At 40.6% G+C, this 24,357-nt stretch overlaps 1 protein-coding gene across 4 annotated transcripts in view; it reads left to right on the forward strand.

The window, feature by feature from the left end:
- The first annotated feature begins 15,522 nt into the window (after positions 1–15,522).
- Positions 15,523–24,357, forward strand: part of TMEM200A (transmembrane protein 200A) — an 82,048-nt gene continuing 73,213 nt past the window's right edge. For 3 of the 4 annotated variants that reach the window (XR_010116699.1, XM_055263851.2, XM_055263847.2), the window contains exon 1: positions 15,523–16,491. The gene's annotated coding sequence lies outside the window, so the exon portion shown is untranslated. The remainder of the gene's footprint in view (positions 16,492–24,357) is intronic. The other variant, XM_063621975.1, reaches the window with a different exon arrangement.

Consider the following 24,357-nt stretch of genomic DNA (forward strand, 5'->3'; position numbering starts at 1 on the left):
TCAATAAATTAGGTATTGATGGGACATATCTCAAAATAATAAGAGCTATCTATGACACACCCACAGCCAATATCATATTGAATGGGCAAAAACTGGAAGCATTCCCTTTGAAAACTGGCACAAGACAGGGATGCCCTCTCTCACCACTCCTATTCAACATAGTGTTGGAAGTTCTGGCCAGGGCAATCAGGCAGGAGAAGGAAATAAAGGGTATTCAATTAGGAAAAAAGGAAGTCAAATTGTCCCTGTTTGCAGATGACATGATTGTATATCTAGAAAACCCCATCGCCTAAGCCCAAAATCTCCTTAAGCTGATAAGCAACTTCAGCAAAGTCTCAGGATACAAAATCAATGTACAAAAATCACAAGCATTCTTATACACCAATAACAGACAGAGAGCCAAATCATGAGTGAACTCCCATTCACAATTGCTTCAAAGAGAATAAAATACCTAGGAATCCAACTTACAAGGGATGTGAAGGAACTCTTCAAGGAGAACTACAAACCACTGCTCAATGAAATAAAAGAGGATACAAACAAATGGAAGAACATTCCATGCTCATGGGTTGGAAGAATGAATATCGTGAAAATGGCCATAGTGCCCAAGGTAATTTATAGATTCAATGCCATCCCCATCAAGCTACCAATGACTTTCTTCACACAATTGGAAAAAACTACTTTAAAGTTCATATGGAACCAAAAAAGAGCCCGCATCACCAAGTCAATCCTAAGCCAAAAGAACATAGCTGGAGGCATCACACTACCCGACTTCAAACTATACTACAAGGCTACAGTAACCAAAACTGCATGGTACTAGTACCAAAACAGAGATATAGACCAATGGAACAGAACAGAGCCCTCAGTAATAATGCCGGATATCCACAACTATCTGATCTTTGACAAACCTGACAAAAACAAGAAATGGGGAAAGGATTTCCTATTTAATAAATGGTGCTGGGAAAACTGGCTAGCCATATGTAGAAAGCTGAAACTGGATCCCTTCCTTACACCTTATACAAAAATTAATTCAAGATGGATTAAAGACTTAAATATTAGACCTAAAACCATAAAATCCCTAGAAGAAAACCTAGGCAATACCATTCAGGACATAGGCGTGGGCAAGGACTTCATGTCTAAAACACCAAAAGCAATGGCAACAAAAGCCAAAATTGACAAATGGGATCTAATTAAACTAAAGAGCTACTGCACAGCAGAAGAAACTACCATCAGGGTGAACAGGCAACCTACAGAATGGGAGAAAATTTTTGCAACCTACTCATCTGACAAAGGGCTAATATCCAGAATCTACAATGAACTCCAACAAATTTACAAGAAAAAAACAAACAACTACATCAACAATTGGGCGAAGGATATGAACAAACACTTCTCAAAAGAAGATTTATGCAGCCAAAGACACATGAAAAAATGCTCATCAACACTGGCCATCAGAGAAATGCAAATCAAAACCGCAATGAGATACCATGTCACACCAGTTAGAATGGCCATCATTAAAAAGTCAGGAAACAACAGGTGCTGGAGAGGATGTGGAGACATAGGAACACTTTTACACTGTTGGTGGGACTGTAAACTAGTTCAACCATTGTGGAAGTCAGTGTGGCGATTCCTCGGGCATCTAGAACTAGAAATACCATTTGACCCAGCCAACCCATTACTGGGTATATACCCAAACGATTATAAAACATGCTGCTATAGAGACACGTGCACATGTATGTTTATTACAGCACTATTCACAATAGCAAAGACTTGGAAGCAACCCAAATGTCCAACAATGATAGACTGGATTAAGAAAATGTGGCACATATACACCATGGAATACTATGCAGCCATAAAAAATGATGAGTTCATGTCCTTCGTAGGGACATGGATGAAGCTGGAAACCATCATTCTCAGCAATCTATCGCAAGGACAAAAAACCAGACACTGCATATTCTCACTCATAGGTGGGAACTGAACAATGAGAACACATGGACACAGGAGGGGGAACATCACACACCGGGGACGGCTGTGGGGTGGGGGGAGTTGGGAGGGATATCATTAGGAGATATACGTAATGTTAAATGACGAGTTAATGGGTGCAGCACACCAACATGGCACATGTATACATATGTAAGAAACCTGCACCTTGTGCACATGTACCCTAAAACTTAAAGGATACTAATAAAAATAAATAAAATAAAATAAAATAAAAATTAATATGGTTGTTTTACATAAGAAAGGGGGATCAACTCGAGTCAAGGAGCTATATTAATGAATCAAGATATTAAGGCTTTATGAGTAGAAGCCCATTAAAATTATTTCAGCAGTTTTTCTCATCATATATTAAAAGTCACGTATGACTCGCAACTTAAGGAGTTTTAATTGCAACTTCTTCAGTTTACGACTTTTCTTACTATCAATAAAATATCACCCCTGCCATTAGTAACCAAGAATTCTCCTGTTTATGATTGCAAATTACCTCCAGTCAAAGGAACCCCAATACCCACCTGATCCACACATCTAAGTGCTAATGCAAAGTCAAGGATAGGGCCACTCAAGCTCATTGTGTAGCTGCACTTAGAGTAAAGATCACTGAAGAACGTGAAAATTTCTCTTTTCTAGAACTTGCCCTTCCAGTGTGTCTGAGGTCTTCATGCTCACTGAGTTAGAAATTAAACATTTTGAAGAGTAGACCTTAATTTTGAATAGAACTCACAGTTTCTATGCACAGCAAAGAAAACATATACTGCTCTGGGGAGCTTTACCTATAACAGATGTGTCTACATCTACATTCTGAAATTCTCAGAGCTCTTATATTAATGAGCCTTAACTAAAAGGATCATTTATGATATACTGTAGAAATTTTTGGTTTTACCTAATTAATAATTGTTTAAAACCAAAATATTGGAAGGAGTTGACACATTTATTTTCTATTTCTTCATGTTTCTATCAGCAAAAAACAAAGAGTAAATACTTCTTGTTCCTTTCTTGACTTATTTTGGGGTCTTGTGTGAAAGGTTCCTCTTGTTCAGATCTATTTCCTTTTGAAATGCTATACTCACTACCAGTTAGAAAGGCCAGCACTCTGTTCCGCATCTAGTCTTTCTTTCTGTTCTAGCTTAACTGTCTGAGACAGAAGATCCAGTGATGGAGAGAGAGGCAGTAGAATGATTTGGTCCATAATAATATCTCTAATCCAGCTTTTATTTGATAGCTCTGCATTTTGGAGTTATTTAATATGTTTGCATTACCATAAATAAAATTGATACTTTGGCCTCTACTTGGCCATCAGTTGTTTTGTGTACATGCAGTTGGTCAAACCTAGAGGCGAGGAGAAGAGCCTTCCAGGACATAAGCACCTAACACATGTGTTTTTGTTTTATTTATTTGGGTTATTAATTTTTGTATTTTATATTTTGAAATGGGTTTCCAAAAATAAAATTCTAATTTCTATCACTGCACTTAATATAGGAAATAAAGGTACAACTTCAAATAACATGATTTGTGATACCTTCTGACAAACCACAAATTAGGATGTCAGTTGGGATTTCCAGCCTTCTTTTTAATCCAGATTTTGTAACCCTCAAATTTACTACAAAAATAAAGTTAGTTATCCAAAATAAGCTTTGACTTCTACATCAGCCATCTCAAATACACTATTTTAGGGAGCAAAGGGACAAAGGGAAGAGTAGAAGACAAATGAGACCAGAAGGAAAGATCAAACTAACTCCCCTAAAAATCTGAGACTCACAGAGGGATACAAAATCAAGGAACATATCTGTGTCTGCAGGCTGTAAGCCATATCTCAGACATCAGTTCTCCTTAAAAGTATGATATTCCACAGCAAAAGAAACTATCGGCAGAGTAAACAGACAATCTACAGAAGAGTAGAAAATATTTGCAAACTATGCATCTGAAAAAAAGTCTAATATCCAGTATCTATAAGGAACGTAAACAACTTTGCAAGAAAAAAACAAACAACCCCATTAAAAAGTGGGCAAAGGACATGAACAGAAACTTTTCAAAAGAAGACATACATGCAGCCAACGAGCATATGAAAACAAGCTCAACATCACTGATCCTTAGAGAAATGCAAATCAAAACCACAGTGAGATACCATCTCACACCAGTCAGAATGGCTATTATTAAAAAGTCAAAAAAATAACAGATGCTAGTGAGGTTGTAGAGAAAAAGGAATGCTTATACACTGTTGGTGGGAGTGTAAATTAGTTCAACCATTGTGGAAAGAAGTGTGGTGATTCCTTAAAGACCTAAAAACAGACCTACCATTTGACCCAGCAATCCCATTACTGAGTATATACCCAAAGTAATATAAATTGTTCTATCATAAAGACACATTCACGCATATGTTCACTGCAGTGCTATTCACAATAGCAAAGACATGGAATCCACCTAAATGCTCACCACTGGTAGACTAGATAAAGAAAAGGTGGTACATATACACCATGGAATACTATGCAGCCATAAAAAAGAATGAGATCACATCCTTTGCAAGAACATGGATGGGGCAGGAGGCCATCATACTTAGTAAACTGATGTAGAAACAGACAACCAAATATCACATGTTCTGACTTATAAGTGGGAGCTACATGATGAGAACACATAGACACAAAGAGGGAAACAACAGACACTGGGGCCTATGTGAGGGTGAAGGGTGGGAGAAGGGAGAGGATTAAAAAAATAACTATTGGGCACCAGGTTTAGTACACGGGTGACAAAATAATCTGTGAACAAACCTCTGTGACACAAATTTACCTATATAACAAACCCGCACATGTACCCGTAAACCTGAAATAAAAGTTAACAAAAATAAAGTAGATGTCCCTTGGCATAGCTGACGGTGCTAATTCAAATTTGAAGAGATAGCAGAGCCTCCTTTGAGACCTGCTAACCTTTTAAACCAGTGCTAATTTTAAAAAAAGATATGGCATTCCAGAGCCACAATTCCCTTGGGAAATCAACTGATTATTAAAAATGCAGAAAAAGTTTATCTTTAAAGACTCTGACCTCCTCAGCAATCAGTGATGTGTAGGTTTCCCAGATAAAGTGAACTTCAGAACTTTGCATCCTACATGCCATCTGTAGCAGCACCTGTAGGGTACATTTGTTTACAATAAGGATGCAACTGCCCAGGCACGGTGGCTCACGATTATAATCCTAGCACTTTGGGAGGCCAAGGCAGGTGGATCACCTGAGGTCGGGAGTTCGAGACCAGCCTAGCCAACATGGTGAAACCCCGTCTCTGCTAAAAATACAAAAATTAGCCAAGCATGGTAGCATACACCTGTAATATCAGCTACTCAGGAGGCTGAGGCAGGAGAATCATTTGAACCTTTGAGGCAGAGGTTGCAATGAGCCGATATTGCACCACTGCACTCCAGCCTAGGTGACAGAGTGAGACTCTGTCTCAAAAAAAAAATAAACAAAATAAAAAATAAGGATGCAACTTACATTGGTGTCACCTCCGTTTTTAAACTTGAATGACATGTACAACTCTTCCTTAATCCCGTTCTTTTTGGTTATCCATGTGGTTTCAAAGACTGAAAAGACATAACATCTTCTCTAATGGGGGAAGGTTGTGGTCACATGATGCTGTTACTATCAAGAAATTCCATTTTCAAAAAGAAAAATGCTAAACCCACCAGGCAATAAAAGGAAATTGTGCTTCAGTGGGGTAGTCCCCAGGGATCTATCATTAGTGAGGCAAGATGACATGACAGACACAGGAAAAAATGGAGAAGCACACGTAAGAGGGGTCAGAGAAAAGAGGGGCAGCCCCAGAAACACCACAAGTAGAAGCAGGAGTACTTCAGCCCAGTGGCTATTAGAGAAACATCTCACACAAGTGTAGAGCAGCATGATTTAGTGAATATTTGGAGAAAGCACAAAAGATTTACATCAATTAAAATTCCACACTGTCTTTTCCATTCTGAGACACTTTCCCATCGGTACCATTTTTCCTCGCTACAGACTTTTAGAGGTGCAGCCTATTTTGTCTGTTCCTTTGTTTCAATTGCCATCAATTTGAAAATCTTGCTAAATTCTCAGGATTGTGAAAATGCGAATCAGATTGTACAACATATAAATAAGATCATGTTACTCACTGTTTTAAAGTCTTCTTTGGTTTCCCATAAAACCTATAATCAAAACCTGAGTCCTACAAAGCCCTGGATGACCAGGTCTCTGACTCCTTATCCTCTCTTATCAATCAGTATTCACCCTTTTCCTCATCTTCTCAGCTGGAAGGGCCATCTGGTTGATCCCTACACATACCCAGAACACTCTAGCTCAGAGTTTCTGCATTTGCGTTTTCCTCAGCCTGGTCTGCCCTGGCTGCAGATATCTGCAAAGCTTCTGCCTTATTTTTTGCAGATAACTGCTCAAATACTACATCCTAAAGAGAACTTCTCTGATATTCTATATAAAACCACATTCTCATCCCGGGATCACTGTCTAGACTCTTACCCTACCTTATTTTTCTTCATAGCATGTATCACTTCCAAACATTATATTACGTATGTAATTATTATCTGCCCCTCTGGCATCTAAGTCATTAAGGGTGAAGACTATGGTCTGGAATATAGTAGTAGGAACTCACGAAAAGTGTATTGAATAAAGGAACAAATAGTTGTTATCACAAGTGGATTGTTTCTGATATCCCTGTAGATGGTACCAGAGTGCCCAACAGCTTTGCTAGTTTTCCTTTTTTCTCTGAGGGTGGAGTTCATTGAATTGAGCTCAATCCTCAATCTTTTGCTCTTTGCTGGACCTAGTAAGTTCCCCTTTCTATGAAGAAGTCACTTACCTGTTGGAACTACAGGTAAGAAATTAAGAGGACAACTAGACAGCCACAACTAATTCATATTTCATATGCTTTCAAATCTGAGTAACTCAATGTTGCTTAGCTTCCCATTTTGCAAGTGATTCACAAACACTTCCATCAAAATATCCCTTTTGCTGAGGAAAGCAGACTTTTACCTTTGTATCTACTGTACTATGAAGGGGGCACATATGTCAAATCATTAGATGGGAATGCAGAATTTCTTGATATTTTGTATTTTATCTTTAAAAATCTATGAGATTTAAAAAATTATCTGCTATGGCATCTTTTTATTTTTTTGAGATGGAGTCTCGCTCTGTCACCCAGGCTGGAGTGCAGTGGCATGATCGTGGCTCACTGCAAGCTCCGCCTCCCAGGTTCATGCCATTCTCCTGCCTCAGCCTCCCGAGTAGCTGGGACTATGGGTGCCTGCCACCACACCTGGCTAATTTTTTGTATTTTTAGTAGAGACAGGGTTTCACCGTGTTAGCCAGGATGGTCTCGATCTCCTGACCTTGTGATCTGCCCGCCTCGGCCTCCCAAAGTCCTGGGATTACAGGCATGAGCCACCATGCCTGGCTGGCATCTTTTAATTTCAGTTAAAAAAAAGTCTTCCTTCAATCATCCAGCAAAATTGCTGAGCCAGGAGGCTGTATCACATTTAACTCCTGACTTGCAGTAGCCCCTGGCAAACCACTTGTACTCCTGTTATAAACATTTCCCATAAGAGAGTATTTTTGCATAGGGGATAATGAGCATGAAGACAGGAGACCTGTGTTCTTGTCCTAGCCTTAACATTTGTTTGCTGCTAGATCTTTGGCAAGTTAAACTCTCAGAGCTCCAACATTCTAATGTGTATCTTTCCTCTCAATGTTAAAAAAATAATTTCAAATCTCTAGTAGGTAATTGATCAACCTGTGAAGGAAAAACCTGCTGCTACTTGACACACTTTATTAAACACTGTAAAAGAGCATTGCTCATGAGTATGTTTGGGTAAACTTTGTGAAAGCACAGTCATCATGTTTTTTGTTGGCACATGCCAAAATTTTGTTTAAGTAAGTAACGAGGACATTAACAGGAAGACAAAAGAGCTGATTTGGCAAGTACTTGAGAAATGAAGATTTACCTTGTCAGTAGGAAAAGAAATACTAAATTAGGTATAAGACTAGTGAGTAATTTCTCTCATAGCAAAAATTTATTATTTTCTATCTGCTCTTTTTATCAACTGTGGGTTGCTAATCAATATCTTTGGCAAAAAGCTGTATTTTCTTTGACATAGAGGCAGAAGAATCTAAGTAGATAACATTTTCCCTAGCAGGATATTTAAAAATCAAGCAACCATTACCTTGCCTTTTTCTGTGTTTTGAAGTAAATTATTCTTTCACGTATCTAAAAGAAGCAAATGGAAGGAAGCTTCACATTGATTACACTTGCCAGAAGATTCCTTAAAACTTGCTTTTAGACACATTGGGAGTTCAGGAAGCTTTCAATTCTGATTGCAGATCTCATTGGGGATTCCAAAAATCTTGCATCTTAGCTGATAAATTCTAAGGTGAAATCCAGTTTTTAAATTTGTTGTTGTGTGTACATGTCAGGAAAGTTCTGAAAATCTGAAGGTGAACTTCTAAAATCTGTCATTTATCAGTAAGCTCCATCTGACTGCTGTGTCCACAGTTGACAGAGGAGGAAAAGGGCTTGATGGTTGTTGTTGTTATTTTTTTAAACTGTTCATTATCAAAATAATACAATGTCACTAAGAAAACTTTGAAAGAAAAAAATTGTCTAAAATAAAAATTTAGAGTAATACCCTTACTCTTCAATTTCATTCCCCATTGGTAGCCTCTGTTAATATTTTTGTGTATATCCCACCATGTCTTACACACACACACACACACTTTAACAAAGATGAGATCACACTATACAAGATTCTATAAGTTATTTTCTCACTAACAGTGTCTCCTTGACCCCTACCCATATCCATGGATATAGATCTTTTGTCTAATGCTGTATGGTATTCCATTGTATAAACATGTAATTTAAGTAGTCTCCTATTGATGGGCACAGAGGTGATTTCCAGTTTCACCAAGAGGTAGCTATCACAGTTGTTGAGAGCACAGGCCTTAGCATCAGACTGCATGGGCTCATGAGCCCAGTTCCTCCACCTACTTACCTGGATAAACTACTTAATCTCCCTTACTCCAGTTATTTCAGCTGTAAAATGGAGAAAAAATTAGTGCTTACTCTAAAAGATTATTATGAGGAGTTAATAGTTATAAAATGCTTAGAATAGTGCCCATTTCGTAGTAAGTACTGTATAATAATTTTATATGATATTTTTATCACTATATACAATACTACAATCCACTGATTTTATATGTATCTAAACTTCAACTTTTGATTGGGTCTGATTTGTTTGAGTACACAGAACAAATTCTTAATCAGGAATGCAAAGCCTGCTGTAAGCTGGCCTCTGCCTATTTCTCCTATGCCTTCCCACACTCCAGCCATAGTGATTCTTCCTACACTTCTCTGAGTGTACAATACTGTGTTCTTTTCTGGAAATTGCACACACATTTCCCTCTCTTTGAATTCTGTTACATCCTTGTCTACCTTTTGAAGTCTCTGCATCTTTCAGAGCCAAAATCTTGGATCCCTACATCTTTGAAATCTCCTTTGAATGAAGGATTTCTGATGATCCTTATTTTATATCACCATTTGGTACCCGTTAGGGCACTTTTCATACTGCAGCTATTTGCTTACAAAGATGCCAAACACACCAGACCACAATAAATATGCAGAAAAGGGCTCTCACTTGCTCATTTCTATACAGCCCAACTGAATATAATGCCCAATACATTATGTGAATGCTTTCTGAATTAATAAAAGAACAATCTAAAACTGAAACTCTACTCGTATTTTATCACAAGGGTGTTTCTTTAGGTGTGAAGGTGTGGTAAGGCTGGGAAAATGCATAGCTTCCAGGGATATGCTAAGTTTTTCAATCAGCTGGGACCCGTAAAGCACTCTAACATAAGTCATGTTTTATGAGTGCTAAATAAGCACTGAACTAGGAATAGGAAGATCCAGGTTCCAGCCATGGCCCTATCATTCTGTGGTTATGTGATCTTAAGCTGGGCACTTGTGTTCATAAGCTAAAAATTGAAGGAGTGGCAAAGAATGGTATCTAATGAAAAGAATAAATGTAATGTCTAAGAGAAGATCTGACATCCTCAAGTTCAATACAGCTTATTTCCTTATATAAACAGGTGTTTCTAGATCAGCAATGACACAATGAGCAATAATCCCCAGTGTCAAAACTCATTAAATGACTATTGTAATAGAACAGATTATCAGGTTTGAAGTTTCTTTTGAAAAATGAATGTGCCAACATTTTCTCATGTTCCAAAAGAAATGTGTGAAAGTATCGGGGAACCTGCCCCAGTAGTCACATAGGTTCTTTTCTATTTTCCCTAAGCGTCGGCCAGGTTGAGAAATAAAGGGACAGAGTACAAAAGAGAGAAATTTTAAAGCTGGGCATCCGGGGGAGACATCACATGTCAGCAGGTTCCCTGATGCCCCACAAGCCGCAAAACCAGCAAGTTTTTATTAGGGACTTTCAAAAGGGGAGAGAGTGCATGAATAGGGTGTGGGTCACAAAGATCACGTACTTCACAAGATAATAGAATATCACAAGGCAAATGGAGGGAGGGCGAGATCACAGGACCACAGGACTGGGGCAAAATTAAAATTGCTAATGAAGTTTCGGGCACCATTGTCATTGATAACATCTTACCAGGAGACAGGGTTTGAGAGCAACCGGTCTGACCAAAATTTATTAGGAGGGAATTTCCTCTTCCTAATAAGCCTGGGAGCACTATGGGAGACTGGGGTTTATTTCATCCCTACAGTTTCGACCACAGAAGACGGCCACACCCAAGGGGGCCATTTTAGAGACCCACCCTCAGGGGCGTATTCTCTTTCTCAGGGATATTCCTTGCTGAGAAAAAGAATTCAGCGATATTTCTCCCATTTGCTTTTGAAAGAAGAGAAATACGGCTCTGTTCCACCTGGCTCACCGGTGGTCAGAGTTTAAGGTTATCTCTCTTATTCCCTGAGCAATTGCTGTTATCCTGTTTTTTCAAGGTGCCCAGATTTCATATTGTTCAAACACACATGCTCTACAATTTGTGCAGTTAACGCAATTATCACAGGGTCCTGAGGTGACATATATCCTCCTCAGCTTATGAGATGACAAGATTAAGAGACTAAAGTAAAGACAGGCATAGGAAATCACAAGGGTATTGACTGGGGAAGTGATAAGTGTCCATGAAATCTTCACAATTTGTGTTTAGAGATTGCAGTAAAGACAGGCATAAGAAATTATAAAAGTATTAATTTGGAAAACTAATAAATGTCCATGAAATCTTCACAATCCATGTTCTTCTGCCACAGCTTCAACCGGTCCCTCTGTTTGGGGCCCCTGACTTCCCGCAACATGAAAGGGTATTCCCTGGACCCCTAAATAGCATGATTTAAACTGCATTATATTTTGCCAAAATTGTGGCTGAATTCAGGTCTAAATGATTACTGTTTACAAACTCAGCTGTATGTGTGTACAGTCTGTTGGCTGTAGGATTAAGAAATCTTGATATTTATAAATGTTTTAGAATTCAAGATGCCAAGTAGTTTTGTTCTAATTTAATAAAAACAGACCTAATAAAATTGTCAAGAAAAACCTTATTTTTCTTTACTCTAGATCATGATTATGGATGGAGAAATCCCAAACAGAAAGATGATTTAGTGAATTTTAAAATTTTATTTTGTCAACTAATTTAATGTGGTTGTACTGTTTTGATTGAGCAGAAACTGCAGAATTAAATTCTTTTACAATAAATTTTCACCATGCCTGAGAATGTTATGCTGAGAGGCACCCCTTCTTGGGTTGGGGATGTATCACACAGTGCCTGAGAGATTTGTTGAACATCTGCTACATGCCAAGCTAAATGTTTTACAACTATAATTTTATTATCAGTGAACACTTAAATCAGTGTTATATGGACATATTAAAATTATTGGCACTTTATGGATAAGGGCAATGAAACCCAGAATAATCAGTAAAAGTTAATATTTTAGCCCAGCTGTTTGAGTCAAAGGCTATGCTCTCTGTGTAACACCACACCACCATCACCAACTGAAATGTAGCTAAAAAGGCAGCATTTGGGCTGTGCTTCTGGAAGGGACTGAAGTGAAGGCTGATATAAGCAGAGCACCAGGGAAGTCAGAGGACATGTCAACAGTGCCCTAGTGCAGTGCTTTTCAAATATTAACATGCAGACAGATCACTTGAGTATGTTGTTGAGTTGCAGAGTACGATTTAATAGTTTTGGACAAGGGCCTGAGATCTTGCTATTCTAACAGTTCCCCCATGATGCAAATATTGCTGAGTCTTGGACTATGCTTTTGAGTAGTCAGGCACTAATGCAAGAATGACTGGTTCAGTACCATGGACAGTGGAACAGGTGGGCCACCACTACCATCTTCTCTCATTTCAGTCAAATCTCTATTATCTTCTACGGGTAGACTCTTGCAACAGAAACAGTCAAAATCTTTAAAAAGTAATTTTTGGATTTATATAAGCTACTTGGTGATTATTCCCTTCAATAGGCACAAATCTGTTCAGGGGAAAGAACTGGGCTTTGGAAGGGAGAGAGTGTGGCTCCTTTCACATTTCTAAATGGTATGCTGCCAGTGCCCCTCAGGCAAAAAGAATCTAATCAGGTTTATTATCTAACAAGGAGGTATCTAATTATCTAATATAGATGATTCTGTATCTAATACAGAATTTATAAATATTTAAGTAGTCATATCAGCCTCAACATTATAAAACATCAATCTGAGAGGGGTTAGCACTGTTACTTGCACATTTAATGAACAGAAAAGAAATTAGCAACGTCTTTCTGCTGTGAAATTCACTGAACTATTAGTCAATTGTATATAATAGAAAGAAAACATGAAAAGTATGACAAAGTGCTATTCAAAATCACAGTGAAATAAAAATGACCTTAAAATTTTATTTTTAAATATACTTCCTCTTTTTCTTTATCCTATATTCCTCCCCCTATTTCCTTATTTCAAGAATAAAGTCAGAAAGTTCATTTGCTTTATTGCCTTACCCTCTACTTTGAAAAAGCACCTATGGCTGCCAGCAGAAATACTACAGCGGTTTTAAGACTATCAATCTATTTCACATCGAGAACAAAGCCATTCAGATAAAAATCTAGCAAATAATTCTATTTTTTCCCATTGAAGACATTTTTATTTTCTGTTTAAGTATCCCTTCTCAGATCTAAGAATGCTATGGGCTACATTTATGGCAAGAGAAAATGAGTATAATCCCACACAAATTTTCTAATAGCCCTTCTCTTAGCCTTGTTACATGACCTCTTAAGAATACTCATTCCTTTTCATTTCAATGTATGTTTCCAAAATTAATTCATTAAATATTAATTGCCATCCATTAGACTTTCATAATACTATACCAAGAGTGAAAATGTTGATCTTCATATTTTGACCTTTTTTTTCAAGTTAATTCTTGATTCCAGAGGAAGAGTCTTTTTTTTGACGATGTTAATTGCATGAAAACAAGTTCGATGTGAGTGTATATGTTCAATCACATATGTATTGAGGATCTATGTGACTTGTAAGAAGAATATTATATATATCAATTCATTCAATTTTCACAACACTTTGAAATAGATACTTTGTTCCTACTTAAGGGATGGGAGAAATGAGGTACAAAGTCCCTCTGTTAGTAGGTGGTTGAGCTTGGATACAGGACAGTTGGATTACTCTCTTTCTACTATGCACTCGTATAAGATGGGCTTGTTCTAGTGGAAATTTACACATCTCATACAGACACAGCAAAAAATATTATGTGTGAAGTGCACTGCTACTTGATGGCGAGAAGTAGAAAATAGTTGACTTCTATCCATTATTTCCAAAGCAGATGTGCAGCTAAATTCAAAATCCATTACTGGCATGGTATATTCACTTTCAGATGGGAAGATATTGGCCATTAGCAAAGATAAATAATTTACCTGAGATTCCCTTGAGCACTCAATGTCAGGGAAAATTTATAACTAATATGTTCAGAGTTGCTCGGACTACTGAATTGCAAATAATACTCTATTTACAGGCCATTTTACCTGCCTTTTCTGAGACTAATAGTAATTATTTTAAAAAGAAATCTAAATAATTCCCTTTTGGTGATCTTACTTAGTCTATCTTTCTTCTGTTTTGGTAAATCACTAAAATCTGAGTTCATAGTTCATAAATGAGGAAGCATAAATATCTGTGGCCTTAAGAATGTGCTTATTCCTTTTTTCATGGCTCTCATCAGTCTCTTTTTGAGGACGGCTCAGTCACTCAATGCTTAAAATGGCTAGATGACCATTTTAAACGTTTCACCATGGGTCTTAGAGAGGATGTCACCTCAAATGATCTATGGACTATGAGCCTATTCCTATTACTCACTCCTTAGATAGTGAGGGGAACCAGGAGGTGTTTCCTCTCAGGAGCTTTATAGACAATGTGGCTTCAGGGTGCTTCTTTACAAAATGTAGAGGTAACTAGGAAGAGGGCCCAATGGAAGCACACTCCTTTGATATGGTGCTTGACAAACACATTTAAGAAAACCTGAGAGAATTGAGCAGGTGGCTGTGGGCTAGAATACTAGATTCAGGTGGGGTAAAAATAAAACCACAGATGGTTTAAAAAGGTGACTCATCCTTCCCCCACCCCAACTCCTTTAGTTTTCTTTTTTCTTTTTATAAAACATTTTGATTGTGACATCTCCACTAAAAGTGCCCAATCTCTAAATTCTTCTAGTCAAGGCAAGAAGGTTATACCACAGGAAATCCATTTCTACAGTCTCTTCTCATTGCCATATCTGATTTTAGAGACTTTTTTCTAACCTGGAAATTTTTGCATGGATCTGCCCCGGCCCCCAAACATACATTTTATACCCCCCAGAAGCAAACTTTTCTTGAAAATGAGATAAACAGATGAAACGCTGAAATAAACAAATACACTGCACCAGAATATCAGACTTGCCTTCTATCACTTAAAACACATCCAGGGGACACAAGCATAGCACACCCCCTGTGCATACAGCTGGCCTTCACAGGGGGTGGTTGGAATATCCGGTAATTAGTTTTACATGAAACTTTACTTACGGAATTGGCCTGCATATATACAGTCATCACCGTCTTTGCCGAATTAGAGAAGACATATTTTACTCTATGAACAGGCCAGTCTCCACTCACTGGATGTTTGGGGTCAAGGAGGAGTAACCTGAACCTCTCGCTGGCTTTGATGTTTGGAGTTGAACATCCGCAGTGCTCATCGAAGACCCCCGTGCTTCAGTTCCCTCTGTCTTCCACTCCCCCCGCCCATGGTTCTCGCCCCCCACGCCGTTCTCCGGAACCCCTTGCCGGGCCGGCGGGACGCGTGGCCGAAGCGGGCCCTGGCCGCGTCTTTTCCGGCCAGGTTTGGTTTTGTTCGCGCAGCGCCCGCGCAGCCCGCCAGGGGGACCCCGGCCCGCCTGGCGGCATCTGAGGAGAAAGCGTCCGAGGGGCGTGGAGTCAGGGTCCTGCGGCGCCTGCTCCGGGAACACTGCGAGTCGGCTGGAGCTCCCCAGCCGCTCCGGAGAACTGGGGGAGCTGGGTCCCTGGCAAGGTAACCCGTGGTCCCGCGGTAGTTACAGGCGGGCCCCACGGGTGGGTGTGTCCGTTTCCGCACGCCAGCCTTCCAGCCCGGGAAGAGCGCCTGCAAGCGGGTACTTTGTTCCCAAAGATGGGTTTTGTCTGCGGGTGATTCGGGCTCTCGAAGTGCAACTTTGTGGCCGGGACGCGTATCGGCCGGCCTGGGCTCCTGCAGAGCAGATCCTGTCTGCGTCCTCCAGGAGGAGTGGGTGGCAGGACTGGGGTTTCCCACAGGTTTTGGGGCGGCGGCGAGATTGGAACCGTCCGGGGTCGCAGGCGCGCAGCGACGCCTCTGGAAACCCGCCCCCGCCCCCGCCCCCGCCCCCGCCCCCGCCCCCAACCCGCCTCTTCGGGGCTTTCTGGCTTGAGGTTTGGGGCTGGGATCCATCTGGAGCCGAGCAGAAAACTTTTCCCCTCCCATTCCCGGTCCCTTTTGTCTTTCTTGGCCGCGGTGGCGACGCCGCCTGAGCGGCGACTCCCTTTCCCTTGCCCTGCTCGGTGCGCCCGGTGCCCTCAGAGGGCAGGCGCGCCTGGACTGCGCTCCCGGATGGCGGCGGCCCGCTGTGAGCACCGGCAGGGGCGCGTCCCCTGCCCCGAGGCCGCCGGTGCCCCCCCGGCGCGGGCATAGGGGTGCCCGCACCCTCCGCCCGCTTGCACCCCTTGCCACCCGCCCCCTCGCCTGACTCATCCGCCCGCGGTGGCCGCCCGAGCCCTGGGATGGAGAGGGAGACCGCAGCTGCCCGCGGCGGCCGAGATTCCCGCTGACGCCCCCGACCCTGCCGCCTTCTTCGTCCGCCTCCAGAGGCGCCCGACGTCCCGACAGCTGGAGTGAGACCAGGACTGAGAACCGGGAGAGGCGACCCGACCCCCAGGGCCCCGTGCTCAGGACAGGTGAGGGGAAGAAAAGGGTGCTGCCGGGAGTGGGGAGGTGGGTGGGCGGCCACCGCAGCCAAAACCGGGCACTTCTTCAGCCCCCTGCCCTCCCCTCCGCTACAGCCTCCAGAGTTAGGTAAACGCTGTCTCTCCTAAAGTTTGGGAAATAAACCAAGTCCGCCATCGGGTCCGGACTCCCCAGTCCCCGGAGCGCGAGAGAAGCCGTGCGGGGCAGCCTCCAAGAACCCGGAGTACTGGAGCGCCTGGCTGGGTTTCTCCAAGCAACACCCTCCTTTGTCTCGGTTCCTGAGAGTCAGCATTCTCTGTAATGTCCACAGCGTTCATTTATGATTGAGCAAAGTACGGTCAGGGTTTCCTAAAGCAGTATCTGGATGGGGTAGAATCTACACAGGCAAAATGGAGAAGCAAAGCAATTATTTGCAAAATTCGGCACTACTCTTCTCCCTGTAGTCTTGTCTGTAAGAGAAAGGACTGAGGGCTTCTAAGATTTGCTTCATTAATCATTCTTTTGCTATAAATTGTTCGAGTCAACACTTCACATTGTGTAGGCGTAAGCGCTCTGTGTGTATTTACCGCTGTTTGATTTAGAAAAATGTGTGTGTGTTTGTGTGTTTTTTTAAAATAACAATTCATTGTTCAGTACCAGGCATTGGTAATGTCAGAGAGAAAGGCAGATGCAGCGCATACATGTAATTGACTAATTGGAATCAGCCCGGGTCCACCTTAGTCTGGTGTATTTAAAAACTAAATATGTTGGACTAAAGTGTCTCTTGCCTTGTCTCTTCTGAATACCTTCAGAAGTAGTTATGGATAACTGCATAGAAAACATTTCAAGAATCGATAATTATTCTTGTTTGTGAGAAAGAATATTGAACTCTTGGTTTTGCCATCAAACCAAGTTTGAGGCACACTTTCTATAGTGCTGTATGCATAAATATTACCAGAGCTTGTGAAAGCTATTTACTTTGTCGTTTCTGGAATTATGGAAACACTTATAAAAAGACCTTCAATTTGTTATTTGGCTACTGATACTAGAAAGCATTATCATTTTGTGAAAAGTAGACTAAATTTTGAAACTTTTTAAACCTTACTTTATTTTCCCACTGTTTACCTACACAGAAGTGTGTGGTTGTAGTTTCATTCTTTATAAACACCTCAAGTGAAGAATAGAAGTCCTTCTAAACAGAAAATAATGCTTCCATTAAGTGGAAACTATAGTTAAATGCTTTGACAATTTAACATTATGATTTTTTTACTGTAAAAAATACACACTGAGGTGTTTAGAATGATTTTTTAACCAAGTCCTACTAGATAGCTCATAATTATGAGATAATATAGCTATAATTTGTAACCTTGACTATAATTAGCTTTGTATCTAGGCTAGGAAAGCCTTCATTAGAGTTGTATGGGAAATCTCTGTATGTAAATTCCAGGCAGTTAGCACAGAAAGGCTTCACCTGTTGCCTTTGAGGCAGGTCTAGGTAAATCCGTAATCAGAAGGGATTCTTCGGGAAAGATCATTGTAAAAAGGGATGGCTGTACTTGTTATTTTAATTTAGTGGAATTTTTAGTGAAGCTTTTGAATACTACAAGAGTTAGATTGCTATATTTGGACTTGTGTAGCTTCAGAATTTTGACAATAGCTCATTGGCCAGAAAAGGATAACTACTGACATATAGAGGGAGCGGATCTGAACTGATTGGTTAATGCTCTACTTCTCATGATGACTCTTAGCATAAAGGAAAGCAATTCATATTTAGCTTAGGAAGATAGATAAGAACAAAGATAAAAGCAAATGTCAACTTTTACATCTCTTAAGCAAAATTAGTAGAGGATAAAAAATAAGCCCTTGTAGTCATACACATTACTTATCAAATAGAGGGTAGAATTTAAAAGAGGAAAAATAACTTGTGCAGCAACAGAAATCCAAACCTGCAGTGAGATGGACCTCATTTTATTAAGGAATGTATATCTGATTTACAGTTTTATCAAGCAGATCCACTTGTTCCTGGAATTACGCTACGTTTTGTCTGCTGAGGTCTGATATGTGCTCAAAAACTCAGAAAACATCAGTGAGTGCTTGTTGTGCTGTCATCCTAGCTACCCCTCCGGGCCTTTTCTATGGGCTTATAGGCTGATGGAGAGGGGACTGATAAATGTACCACAGATCACCTGGCAGCTGAGGTGGTCTGAGAGCAGCAGGGGACCAGTGCAGATTGGGGAGCAGCATAGTGGGTTGCAGAGGGACCTGGATGGGGACTTGTCATCTTGACTGAGTCACTAATTAGGTGGCTGTGGGTAAGTGGGTAAGTTCCTCCGCTTTTCTGCTCCTTGGTGCCCTTATCTGCAGAATGAGGGCTTTGGACTGACGATCTTTATGTTCTCTCTTTAAAATGCTGCAAGGCAAATTCTGGCAGAATTAAAGAGAGACAGAAGTCAGTGTGTGTGTGTGTAGGAGGGTGGTTTGTAGGGCTTTGGTTGAAGGAAGCCAGGCTGGAGGGTCTTGCTAGTTGTATTGAATGGGAAATGGCAAAGAGAAGTAAAAGATGTCTGGCCTGGGACATCTGACCTAACATTGATTATGTGAATTGAAAATACATAATAAAATAATAAAAATACCAACTTTCACTTAGTACTGGGTGGTTTTCCATGAATTTTCACAAATGATGCAATTGATTTTCGTAACGACCCTCAGAAGTAATTAGAGCAGAAAGGTGATGAAGCCAGGACTAATACTGCAAAGCACGTCTGCACCAGTATGCGCCACTGCCTTTCTGCAGGATTTGTAGAGATAGGAGAAGCTAAAGCTCACTTTGGAAACCCTGAGTAAACAGGGGAGAGACATAAGGTTAGGGTCAGATTTTAGGTGAGGTTGAATTTCTGAGTAAGAATTTAGGTTACATTCTGGAACACAGAAGTCTCCAATTATGAGCTCAAGACTTCCTGAAATGCCTTGAATTCTGATTATTGATGTTTAATCTGACTGCTCCTGTTCTGTGCCCACTCCTCCCCTAAGGTCCCCCTTTCCCTAGCAGGAATTCTGGGGCTTTGACTATCACGGAATAATTGATATGACTCTTCCAAGAGCTTTTAGTGATGCTGGAAAAAGGAAATCCGTGCATTTCATATAAAGGCGAGGATTCTGGGGCCATTGTATCATTAATTGATAGGATGTGTTCTGCAAGTTGTGCTTTGGAAACTTTGTCACCAGAGGTGAAATTACACAGAAGGCATAGAAATCTAGCAAGGTGTAAGATGAGTGTCTGTACTTTCCTTCCTGTAGAGCCCTAATCACTCTGCCCTGAGCATGATGTGCACCAAGAGGGGACAAGTATCCGCTTACCACCCAACTCTGTGTTCACCACCCCACTTTGTGTTCATGTAGAAGGGAGTTACTCAGGATTCATTTGCTTGCATGTGTGAATGTTTAACTAGGTAAAGCAAAAAAGGACTTACTGGCTCATTTGACCAGAAAGTCCAAAGGTGGTCCTTGCTTCAATCATGGCTGGAACTCAGAGACTTACACAACTTTGTCAAGGTTCTTTCTCTCTCTCCCCGTTTCTCGCTCCCACTTCTCTCTGGGTCAGCTGTATTCTGAGGCACTCTTTCTGAGTATGGAGAAAGATGACTGGGGGTATTTCTAAACCTACATTCCTGGGCTTTTCATCTATGAGAAAAAGAGGTCCTTTCTCTTCCAGGTCCCATTTTTATAAATCTCCTGGAAGGGCTCTGATTGGCCCTGCTCAGTGGTAATTGAATTGGTCTCTGTGTCTAGCAGAGAGTGCTACCCTGATTGTATTGGACTAAATCATGTGCCCAACCCTGTGTATCTGTGGTTCTGGTGCTGGGATGAGGAGGAGGAGGCTGGTAGGGCACTGTGATAGGCAGTTCTGTCAAGGTTACATAGAGGTGTGGTTCTCCCAAGAAAATAATGCTGCCAATCAAAAACAATAGTCTATTATTGGGAATAATTCCTTCCTTTTTTGGGACAGCCCTCTGCACAATGATCTGGAGTCTGCACATGGAAGCAACTCAGATGCCCAAGACAATGCGTATCCCAAAAGTGGGACCTTTCTCCCAAGCAAGGTATAGCCCAGTGATGAAATAATGCCCTCATGTTTAAACTTTATTAAAAGGAGGATTGTTTCCAGAATACTGTTGATTGGGAAGCCACCATTTTTTCATATCTATGTACTTCTAGCAAATATCCCTGTGCCTTATTTCCAGCCCAGAGATTTTGTTTCCAAAAGCCCTGCCCATCTAGTGATGATGAGATTGGAGACCCCCTACTTTGGCCATTGTAGAGCCAGTGAAAGTTTGAACAGGGAGCTGAAATGATTAACACAGAACTATTGTTTGTGCAAATTCATTGGGTTGTTGGAAATGGGCAGAGGGGAGTGGCAGGCACAGATTAGGATTATCATTTAGGAGGCATAAGATGACAGGTTTCCAATTAGAGTATTGGCAGCAAGAATTTGTGCGCAATATTATGAAGTTCTTGTGAGGTTATATGTCAGGATGAAGAAGCATCTGTGTTGACAGAAGCATTTGTGGAATGAAGTAGGCCAGGAGGGAGTAGACTAGGAAGACATCCTGGGCCAGTAGGTGAAATGGCTGTGCATGCTAGATAGGTTAATAGCAAATGGATTGTGTAGACAGGAGGCCTGTGGTCACCATGAGTCCTAGGGGCATGTATAGAACTGACATTTACCAAGGATCTACCTAGTATGGTAGGTTCATGTTGCATACTTTAAAGTTATTATATTAATGCTATATAAATCTCACAGTAGCCCTCCAATGAGAGAAAACTGAAAGTCAGGGAGGTAAATAACTTACTGAAGGTTATGAGGCCATTAAGCAGTACAGCCGAAATTCAAACCCTGGCAGTCAGACATCAAAGCCTTGCTTTAACCACTATGCAAAACTACCTCTCCACATCAAAGTCAAATTCACTGTATCAGGCCAAACTGAAGGACCAGCTAAAGGTTGGCCCTTCTGATAGGAAATGAGAGTGCCAGAATTCCAGGTCAAATAGAAGGCACAGAACAGAGGTTATTAGGGTGAAAGTACATAACATTCATGCTCAGAGCCAACCTGGACAAGAATGTCAAGGTAAGACTTTCTTGGAAAGGAAAGAATATCACATGCATCCATTCTGGGTTTAGGGTTTGGGGTATAGCAAGGAAAGGGGATGGGAAAATTATCAGGAAGTCAAACAGATGGAAAGATCAATAGAACAGCTGGGGTTTGATTGTTGACCTGAGAACAGGAACTCTACCATCTGCCATGGCTTTAAATATCCTTCCTGGTGTAAGTCGATAAGAATATGGAATGGGCAGCTCCTCAGAGGGAGACAGGATTTTATTAGTTGTCAGGCACTATCAGGGAAGGAGCTAACATTTGTAAGGCCATGTGCCTTAGATACGTAATCTCACTAAATCTTCATTATAAGTTCCAGAAGGGTAAATATTATGCCTCCCCACCACTGCCACTTTTCTTGAGCCAGGAAATGGAGGCTCAGAAGGTTAAGGGACTTGCCTGAGCTCCTGGAGCCAGACTGGAAAGTGAAAGAGCTGGCATGGAACCCAGATCTGTTGGAATCCAGACCTCTTCCTGGATCTTCAGGGAGTCATCCTGGTGCTAGCAGGACAAGGTCAATATCAAGTCTGAGAGATGGAAATGGGGAAATCAGCAGGGGCATATGGTTGTGAAGGAAGAAAGTAAGCTAACTTTTAGACATCTGAGTGTGAGATAAGAGCAGACCGTCTGAAGAGAATTGTCCAGCAGGATTATATACGGCTTTGGCAGAAAACTTAATAATCTAGTAGGCTTTTTCCCCTCAGTACAGGATCTCTGTCATTATGCAGGGTAGATACGTCAGCAAGTCAGATGTTCGGAAGGCTTAATTTAAGTCACTGATTTCAGTTCAAGAGAAGGGACCTCTGCCAGCTGCCATGGCCTGAATTTACCTTTATACATACAGATACTCTGCCCTGAAATGTGAAAAAATGAGAAGTAGATACATATAGAGAGGGACAGAGGACACTCGCTAGCACATGCTGAATGTAGTAGGTTCATGAAACACTCTAGTTATAAAGGTATGTACTTGAGGATGCTCTAAATAAAATGAGTTACTAATAGAATGTGAGTGACATCATATCGTTCCCCAACAAATACAAAGTCAAATTTGTATCTGCTTAGGTGTGTGACTGGATGTGTGTGCAATAGACTGTGTATATATGTACAACAAGAGGAAGGGGAATGAGAAGGTGTATAAAAATAGAAGTATTTATGAGAACCTTGTAGCCTATTCGGAGAGGTAAAACAACCATGTGTAAAACTTTTATAACAACTCGATAGAATAATATGTAAACAAATGGTTACAATGCTTTGAAATAAAGCTAGTAGAGATATGGAAAGAATATTAGAGGCTCGTAACACAAAAGCAATGTTGAATAGGAGTAGGCTCTTTCTTATAAATAGTGAGCTCATCACAGAGGTGCTGATAGATTAGCAACTGCTGGGGAGAAAAAAAAATACTTTCCTTCTGAGAATCAACATCTTTGGGCTTAGATGCAGGATGAATCCAAAGAATCTCAGTACTGTCTCTTAGCTGAGGTGGGCATAGGAGAGACACAAATTTTGTTTCCTTTGGCAAAGTAAGTCAGATCGGCTTAGTGAACATACATGGGCAAGTATTTGTAATAAAATGGAGTTAGCATTTCTGAAGAGATGTTGTTATATTTTCTAATCATAAAGGCTATACACACTCCCAATAAAAACCTTGGAAAATACATTAAGTATAAAAAGTCAGGGAGAAAATTTGCCTGTAATCCTATGACCCAAAGGCACTCATTACATTTTGGCATTTTATTTCTCCTTATTTTAATGATTTTTTGTATAATGCTTAATAGTGTATTACAACCTACTCTGTTTGCTTAATCTTATGTCTTAATATTTTCCAACTTCTAGTCAAGCTTTATTAATGTCAGTATAATATTGGATTATGTGGACATATCATAATTTATTAACTATTCCCTTAAAATTGGACTTTTAGGCCATTTCCAAATATTTGGTATTATAAATGGCACTTTGATGAATCTTTCTTCAAATTTCAGATTCTCTTTTTTGTGCATAAGGGTTATAAATGCATTCATATTCCATTTTATGTATGTTTATCAGATTACTTCTTTTAAAAAGATTCGTGGAACGATAATTCCTGGGTCAAAGGGTATGAAAATTTCAGGCTCTTGATACTTAATGCCAAAGTGATTTTCGAGTCACTGAAGTTATGACTGACAGTGCATGGAACTACCCTTCACATGCTCTCACTAGGTGGTGGTTTTTATTTTTAAATTTTAAAAAGCCACCATTTTGAAAAAAGAATAGTTTATGCTAACTGCTGATTTTGTTCCTTTGTTACCCAAATCTCTTTTAGAATGTAGACTATGTAAGATATTGTGATTCATTTCACTTTTTAAAATGTACTTATAAGTGTTTCTGAACATGCAGATGGGGCCCATGACAGAAAAAAGTAGCTTGTGAATGATTTTTTGAAAGCCAGTGTTACACACATCCTGTTTGGGGACTCTTCAGACTCTACTGTGGAGCAGCCTGTGAGAGAAGTTGATTGATGTAGGATGAGAGCCCCTTTTTGCAGAGCTAAACCCCTGACAGCCCCGCCTCTGTAGCCTTGGATATTAGGTCCTAGTAGTCATGGAGTGTTCTAACTGCACTTTTCACTGGGCTGTAACCCAAGTGAGAGCAGGCCTGTATCTGTTTTGTCCATGGCTATATCCCTAGCAGATGACCTTAGACCAAGTTTTGCTGGGAGGTGGGATCTGAAAATGCCTGATGCCTGAG

This window comes from Symphalangus syndactylus, chromosome 2, assembly GCF_028878055.3.
Source record: "Symphalangus syndactylus isolate Jambi chromosome 2, NHGRI_mSymSyn1-v2.1_pri, whole genome shotgun sequence".
Taxonomy (NCBI): Eukaryota; Metazoa; Chordata; class Mammalia; order Primates; family Hylobatidae; genus Symphalangus; species Symphalangus syndactylus.